Source organism: Branchiostoma belcheri, unplaced genomic scaffold (assembly GCF_001625305.1).
Source record: "Branchiostoma belcheri isolate BF01 breed outbred unplaced genomic scaffold, Haploidv18h27 scaffold207, whole genome shotgun sequence".
NCBI classification, from domain to species: Eukaryota; Metazoa; Chordata; class Leptocardii; order Amphioxiformes; family Branchiostomatidae; genus Branchiostoma; species Branchiostoma belcheri.
Window position 1 is genome coordinate 357,185 of NW_017803569.1, and position 7,927 is coordinate 365,111.

Genomic DNA, 7,927 nt, shown 5'->3' on the forward strand with positions numbered 1-7,927 from the left:
TCAGGGCAGGAGTTTCACAGCCTGCTAGTCCTTGGTACATATGAAGACATGTGAAGCTGGGTGTTGGATCTTTGCACTTTAGCGAGGTATGGGTACCCACTTGTACTAGTTGTAGTTTCAAGCGAGTTACTCGCGTTCCAGATACTTTGGTCGGCAGAATTCCAGTGAGTTCCTCTGAGGGTTGCAGGAAGACGTGCCGGTAAAAGGTTACCTCAGACTGGCTACTTTTCTCCGGTGTTCCAAGGAATTTCCTACCATTTGCAGATCCCCCAGTTGAAGCTGACTTACAGCTTTCTAAGTAGCTTAAGTACAGTTGCACCAGCTCTGCTCCATATTGGGGACGCATATTCCATGGGGGGACGAATATATGCCTTATATACCGTTATTCGAGCCTGAAGAGGGAGAAGGTCTCTAGTGCGCCCAAGGATGTATGACCTCCTCGGGCCGTCTTCTTGGCAAGAATTTTGATGAACGGAGTCCAGGATAGAGTATTGGTAATGGTTGATAATAATATGATGTGAAAGATATTAAAAAATGAGAAGAGATTTGTTGTTTTGAGTAAAATCAGGGTTTTGATTTTGCGACCATGAAAGTTGCATGAGGTTTATGATTTTATCTACATTCTTGTCATGAACTTGCAAGTTGTGTGACATATTCAGTGCACAGCCAATTGCTGTTTTCAATACACTGACTGACTGACAATGTATGTTTCTCTGTCCTCAAGATGTGAACCCGGAGACTGGAATGGGCGGGAGGAAGAACCAGACTTGGCAGAGCTGTGTGAAAGTAGATGCGGAGGTGTGAGTATGTTTTCTTAATTAACACAAGACAACCAACACTCCACATGCCTTCAGGTGCACACACACTTGCAGTTCTCTCTTCTGCCCAATATATTTCACTCTACTCTTATGGTCGGCATGCCTTTTTTTCGCATTGTATAGTTGAATGCCAAATTGCCCAAACATTGTTGCTTTGGACCTTCACACTTAAATTCCACCGCAAAAAAACTTGGTATGCCGGCGTCTTTCATTCCACAGTGTTATCCTCTTCGTATCATATAGTTTAATGCCAAATTGCCCCAAAAATGTGTATTTCGACCTTTACACTTAAATTCTCCCGCCAGTATCCTAGCTGGCCGCATTTATTCCACATTGTTATCCCCTTTGTAGCGCGTAGTTGAATGGCAAATTGCTAAAAAATTGTAGCTTTGCATAAACACTTAAATTTTTCCCCTCCCAAAAACTTGACGTATGAATTCCACGCTGATTCCTTTGTAAGTCAATTTTCCTGCCCCCCCCCAAAAAAAATAACTGGGACCCTCACCTGGTTAATTAATTGGATTAAAGTTTTCCCGCCAAAAAACTTAGTATATAGGGGGACTCTAACCTTGAACTTGTGCCCCCCTCCCCACAGTTAACTTCTTCCACAACACACACAGTATGTTAGTTACACTTTAGACTTCTTTGGACATGTAATTTCTCCGAACATGTAGTCACCACACTCTGCTACCCAATTAGTTAATCCGACTACAGTTTTTCTGCCAAAAGACTTTGGAAGAAGTTCTCGCTTTCCTGGTCAGTCAATTGCACTGGTATACTGATGTGTCGAAGCATCAATGTCTCCGAAAAGACATCCCCGGGGAGTACACTTAGTGCATTGAGCGACCAGGGGAGCGAGAACTTCTTCCAAAGTCTTTTGGCAGAAAAACTGCAGTCGGATTAACTAATTGGGTAGCAGAGTGTGGTGACTACATGTTCGGAGAAATTACATGTCCAAAGAAGTCTAAAGTGTAACTAACATACTGTGTGCGTTGTGGAAGAAGTTAACTGTGGGGAGGGGGGCACAAGTTCAAGGTTAGAGTCCCCCTATATACTAAGTTTTTTGGCGGGAAAACTTTAATCCAATTAATTAACCAGGTGAGGGTCCCAGTTATTTTTTGGGGGGCGGAAACTGCAGAATTCACCAGAAACTTTCAATCAACTACATGTCCAGACAATAGGTCCAACGAAATGACAATTTTTGGGCATTTCTGGTTATTTGAACTACACGATAAGAGTTTTTGGCGGGATAACAACTTCAATCAATAGTATGTGTTTGGAGAATTTAAGTGTGAAGGTCCAAAGCAACAATTTTGGGGCAATCTGTTGCATTCAATATACGATACAACAAAGTTTTCAGTAATGCACTAATAATGTTGTGGAATTAAAGTGGCCAGCTACTATTGAAAGCTAAAAGGCATGCAGACCCTCAAGACTAGAGTGAACTCAGGGCAAGAGATAGAAACATGAGTGTACATGTGTGCACCTGAAGGCATGTGGAGTGTTGTCTCGTGTTAATAAAGAAAACCATACTCACACCTCCCCATCTTCTTTCACGCAGCTCTGCCCATAAAAGTCTGGTTCTTCCTCCCACTCAGACCAGGCTTCGGGTCCACATGTTGAAGACAGGAGAAACAAAAATCAGTGCATTGAAATCAGTGATTCAGGTGTTGCAAGAAATTATGTCACAGTGACAGTCAACATGCAAGTTTATATTAACCACATGCAACTTAACTCCCAACATGAAAACCCCAATTTTACTGAAGAGAACTTAAATTGGAAATTAAAGGAAAACATGTTGCCAAAACAATTACACTATCTAGTATGGTCACCTTAATTTCCAAAACTTCCAAAATATGTACAAAAGGCAATTTACAACTTCAAGATCATTCTAAAAGCTGCAATCTAGTTTTTGGGTCCATTTACAGGGTCTAGTAAACTCTTATACGTCGGTGAACTTAGACATCCAGGTATTAAATATGATAAGAATATGCCAAAAAAAGGTACTCATTTGACAAGCAACTGGATATGATTTTGGAAACTGTCAGACGTTTCAGGCAGCATCCACTACCTTTCATCAGTGACACTGTAGACTTGGCAGAAAGGCACTAGTTTAATATAGAACCAAGAACTATTGATTGATATGCAAATAGGTGAGGACAAATTTTTGGAAGTCCTGAAATGTCTGACTGTTTCCAAAATCATAATATTATCCAGTTGGTTGTCAATGAGTAACTGTTTATTGGTGTATGTTAAGCAATTAATGGACAAAATTGAAAACCTTTTGAAAAAATTGAAAGGTGTCCTCCAAAAACTTTAAACTGTTAAAACCAACTTCTGTAACTTATATAAGGGCTACATTTAAAGAGAGTTCCCGACAACGTGGTCCCGCTGTCATCAAACTTTCTACCAATAACTTCAGAAAATTGGATGATAGCAGGGCTATGCTGTCCGGAATTCTCTTTACACGGCGTTCCCACTGTTGCAAAAATATAATATGTATAAAGTGCGCCTACAAGTTCAGCCTGTCTACTTGTGAGATGACTGACTTTTAACTTAGAAAGTCACATGAGAGTACATGTATATGATCCTCGTATGAATGTTGATCTTTTTGCAGAGACCACCGGGACCAGGAAAGAGATCCTGACCCACTGTGAAGGCCAGACCTGCTGGTCACCAACTTTTTTAATCCTTTGCAAAAAGACTAGACCTATTTTTGTTTTGCTGATTGCTCCCCTTCAAACATCACACACAGTTTACCTATAGTACATTTCACTCTACAGAAAAAAAGCACAACATTGCCTTTTTCTATTTTCTGTAAAGAATAGCACATATTTGCAACAATCATTATGATTATGTGACCAAAGTATTTTCCCTGAAATCCACTCCATCTCAGAATACTGAATGATTATTTGACAAGACACGAAATCAATGTATTTTAGGTAAATCAGAGTCTAACTTTGGATTTGAATGCTTTGTACAAAGCATCATAATTGCAAAAACATTGCTTTTAAATATAAGATGCATGTAGCAAAGTAGGTAAAAATCACTGAACGTAAAAAGCATTCCCAGCCTCAAAGTGGATTTTACTGAGTTCAATTTTGCAGTTTTTTTTTCAAATTTACCATATTAAGGTAAGCCTGAAAAAACTGCAATAAGCTGGCAATTAAAGTTATTATATGACCATGTACTTGCCCGATAGGCAGGGGTCGAAATAACCCTCTGTGTGCAACTTGGTGCAAGTAAATTTGGTGTCGTGCAACTAATTTTTTGCCTGCTTGCACCATGGTGCAAGTTTGCTTTATCCACTGTTACTACCTGTAGAATTACCCAATAATATTAATTAATAAAGAACTGGAGTGGAAAGGAACAAAACCAGAATCCATGAAGTTTTTCTTCATTTTTTGTAAGTAACAGAAGGTTACTATCTACATCGCTGCCAGCGGATGTTTCCCATCACTTCAGTATTTTTGGAGGGTGCAACTATTTTTCTTCCGGTGCAAGTATTTTTCTTTTCATTTGCACCAGTGCAAGTTGGCCCCAAAATCTATTTCGACCCCTGCCGATAGGGCAATTGTATTTTTGAAAACCTGTCCATGCAACCCTGATATGTAGTGGTAAAATGGATCTACACTTTTCAATTTGTCACTATTTGCATCCCTGCAAGATAGGTTCTGAAATGTAACTACCAACTCACACACAAATTTGTTAATTATGTACATCATATACAAATGTAAATGTATATTCTGAATCATAAATATAATTTTGGAAAATCGGTAAAGAATGATATACAATTGTAATGGTCAAAAAAGAGTTATAAACCTTTCCAAATCTTGACTACAGGGAACTGCGGTGTGAGACCCAAGATGGCGGCCTAAGCGAGTAAGTGCGCGTCAGTATCAACTTTCATACGATGTTAAGATAAAACACCACAAGCCTTGAAGTCAAAAATATTGCCAAAACGTACATGAAGTAGTGAGGAATATTGTGGATGAAAAGCAACAGTGGGAGAGGAATACGTTAAAATTCCGAAAAAGGACTGGCACTCGCTACTTGAAAGACTACTAAGACTTGAATCACGTCGGCAGGAGGTCAAGGGTTGTCTCGCCAAAACCAACAATGACAACGTGGAGATCAAATCAATGAGTTTACACAGGCTGGACTCACAGCCAAGAGAGCAGAAAGACCTGGCTTAAGGATGTCACTGAGCTGGAGATGTATGAGCATAGATGGAACCTGATCTTCCACGGTATCCAAGAAACGGAAAGGGAAAACTGTACCAGGAAGGACTTTGTAAGTGAAGAAATGAACATCAACACACAGGAAATGAAAATGTGCGCTGTACATGGTCTTGGGGAGCCTCGTATTACAGTCGTAACGGCAAACCCCGGCCAGTTATTGCAAGATTTACCTGCAGAGCCAACAGAGACAGAGTGTGGAAAAATAAAGCACAGATCAAGGACAAGCGCATCTTCATAACCGACGACGTGCCCGATAAAGTCCGTGAGCTGAGGAGAAACATCCTGGTACCTGCCCTAAAAAGAGTAAAGGAAGGAGGTAAGAGAGGAATGATTGTTGGGAATGAACTGGTCATTGAAAGCAAACAGTACAAACACTGGGAGAATATTCCTCGAAGATGGCTGCAGGATGAGTCTACAAATGGAACTGCTTCAGCTCCTGTAAGAGAAGAAGGCAGACAAGAAGAAAAACCATGACCTGAAAGCAGACCCAAAGAAAATGTGCAGAGAACCCAACCCGGCCAAGAACTGACAAACTCACCACGGCAAACAAGAAGTACCCTACAGATACTCACCTACAGGCGGCAAAAAGGAACACAGTACTACAAGACTAGCTGCGAGGGTGAAATCAAAGAGGTTGAACTAAAAAAGGCATTACAGGCTCTATCAAAAAATAAAAACAAGGCGCCAGGATACGACGGAATCACCATAGAATTGTATGTTAAGTATTGGGAATTATTAAAGAACTACCTAGTTAATGCAATCAGCAATGTGTACAATACAAACTCACTACCTATTTCACTTAGGTGTGGAGTAATATAAGATTAATTCCCAAGAAAAGTTTAGACACAAGTAACCTGGACAACTGGCGACCGATAAGTTTACCTAACGTAGATTATAAAATCGTTAACGTTAGTAAAGCACTTACGCTGAGAATTGAACGTTTTCTCTCTTTTTTTGATACATGAAGACCAAACTGGGTTTGTGAAACAGTGATATATAAGGGACAAACATAAGACGTATCTAAGATATAATCAAGGAGCTTTCATCCTTGGTCAAAAGTTACTGTTAGTTACTGGTGGAAACCGCGTCGAATTACAAACATTGCCATTTGTGTTGTCTACAATCCTCCAAACTCGATGTACGAGGACATGTTAGCCAAATATTTGATTGACAGCGTTGATAAGATTAGTACAAAATACCCCCAAGTGGGGATCTGTGTAATGGGAGACTTCAACAGATTTGAGATCAAAAGTCTTATAAATGGAAGTCAGCTCGAACAGGTAGTAAATCAGCCTACTAGGGGTGAGGCTGTGCTTGACTTAATAATATCAAATTTGAAGTCCTTCTATTTAAATCCCCGTATTGAAGAGCCCCTCGGCCTTAGTGATCACAATACCGTTATATGGATGCCCAAAGACCATAAGCCGAGCAACAGGAAAATAACGTCCACCTTCCGACAAATGAGAGATTCCAACGTCCGATCCTTCGGACGCTGGATTTCGGCCTACCCGTGGACCGAAGTCATCGATGCCCCAGATGTCCAAAGCAAAATAGACAAATTTTACCACATACTACATGTCCAAATAAATAAACATTTTCCCTATAAATCTATAGTTAAACACAACACTGACAAACAGTGGATAACTGCCCAAATCAAATCTACAATAAAACGACGTCAAAATGCATTTCATACTGGAAACATGACACTTTATCGCAGTCTACGTAATAAGGTTATTCGTCTATGTACAAAAGCAAAAAAGCAACACTATGTCTCCAAAGTAAAACATCTTAAGACAGATAACCCTGCTAAGTGGCATAGTTCTCTCCGTAAAATGTTAAATTCTCGTAAACCACAGGTGTCTATTAGGCTTCCCAATGACCCTCATGCAAATGAAGAAGACACAGCAAATATCATTAACAGGCATTTTTCCTCTATTGTAAATGATTTACCTCCCTTGGACCTGACCTCAGTACCTTCATACTTACCGTCCCCCTCAAAACCACCAACAATTCTGCCATGGGAGTTATACGAAACATTAAAACGACTCAACCCTCATAAAAGTAGTGATCCGGATGACTTACCGCCCAAAATTGTTAAAATGTACGCGGCTGAGTTCAGTGACGTTTTATCTCATATATTTAATTCATCTTTAGATGAAGGATATGTCCCTACTCAATGGAAACAAGCAATTATAACCCCAGTTCCTAAGAAGATACCAGCCTCTCTCGAAACCTTAAGACCAATATCCCTGACCTCCATTCTTATAAAGACATTTGAATCCTACATCGTTAAGTGGATTCTTCAGGACATAGGCAAAGTGATAGATCCCAATCAGTTTGGAAGCAGGAAAGGAAGGTCTACGGTCCATTATCTAACCAGTTTAATTAACTACATAGTCCTTGGTGCTGAAACCCCTAAAAGCGTTCAAACACTACTAATAACTGATTTCAGTAAAGCATTCGATAGGATTAACCACACCAAGCTAATTAACAAGATGTTGACATGTGGGGTAAGGGCGTCAATTATGCCTTGGATATGTAGCTTCCTTACAGACCGTACCCAGTGCGTCCGATACCGTACCAAATCCTCAAATTGGGAGGGAATCTCATCTGGAGTGCCTCAAGGCACTAAATTGGGACCGATTCTTTTTCTTATATATGTCAATGACGCCTTACAAGATGACATTCTAAATCGTTATAAATACGTAGATGACCTGTCGTTATGCGAGAGCAGACTTTTCTGTGAAGCGAGCCTAATTCAATGATCTATGGACCGACTCGACTCTTGGGCAATTAATAATGACATGAAGCTAAATGACGAGAAGTGTATGCTCATGACCTTTTCCTTTATGAGAGACTGTCCCCCAC